The sequence below is a fragment of the Sapajus apella genome, unplaced genomic scaffold, assembly GCF_009761245.1.
Source record: "Sapajus apella isolate SASKATOON/1434 unplaced genomic scaffold, GSC_monkey_1.0 scaffold42, whole genome shotgun sequence".
Taxonomy (NCBI): Eukaryota; Metazoa; Chordata; class Mammalia; order Primates; family Cebidae; genus Sapajus; species Sapajus apella.
In genome coordinates this window covers 2,129,740-2,130,336 of record NW_022436982.1, presented here as the reverse complement: position 1 = coordinate 2,130,336, position 597 = coordinate 2,129,740, and positions in this window count along the sequence as shown.

Genomic DNA, 597 nt, shown 5'->3' with positions numbered 1-597 from the left:
TTTTGATTACTGTAGGCTTGTAGTATAGTTTGAAGTCCGGTAGTGTGATGCCTCCCGCTTTGTTCTTTTTGCTTAGAATTGACTTGACTATGCGGGCTCTCCTTGGTTCCATATGAAGTTTAATGTGTTTTTTTCCAGTTCTGTGAAGAAGGTCATTGGTAGCTTGATGGGGATAGCATTGAATCTGCAAATTACTTTGGGCAGTATGGCCATTTTCATGATATTGATTCTTCCTAACCATGAACATGGAATGTTTCTCCATCTGTTTGTGTCCTCTCTTATTTCGTTGAGCAGTGGCTTGTAGTTCTCCTTGAAGAGGTCCTTTACGTTCCTTGTTAGTTGTATTCCCAGGTATTTTATTCTCTTTGTGGCAATTGTGAATGGAAGTTTGTTTTTGATTGGGGTCTCTTTAAATCTGTTATTGGTGTATAGGAATGCATGTGATTTTTGCACATTGATTTTGTATCCTGAGACTTTGCTGAAATTGTTTATCAGTTTCAGGAGATTTGGGGCTGAGATGATGGGGTCTTCTAGATATACAATCATGTCGTCTACAAATAGAGACAATTTGACTTCCTCCTTTCCTATTTGAATAGC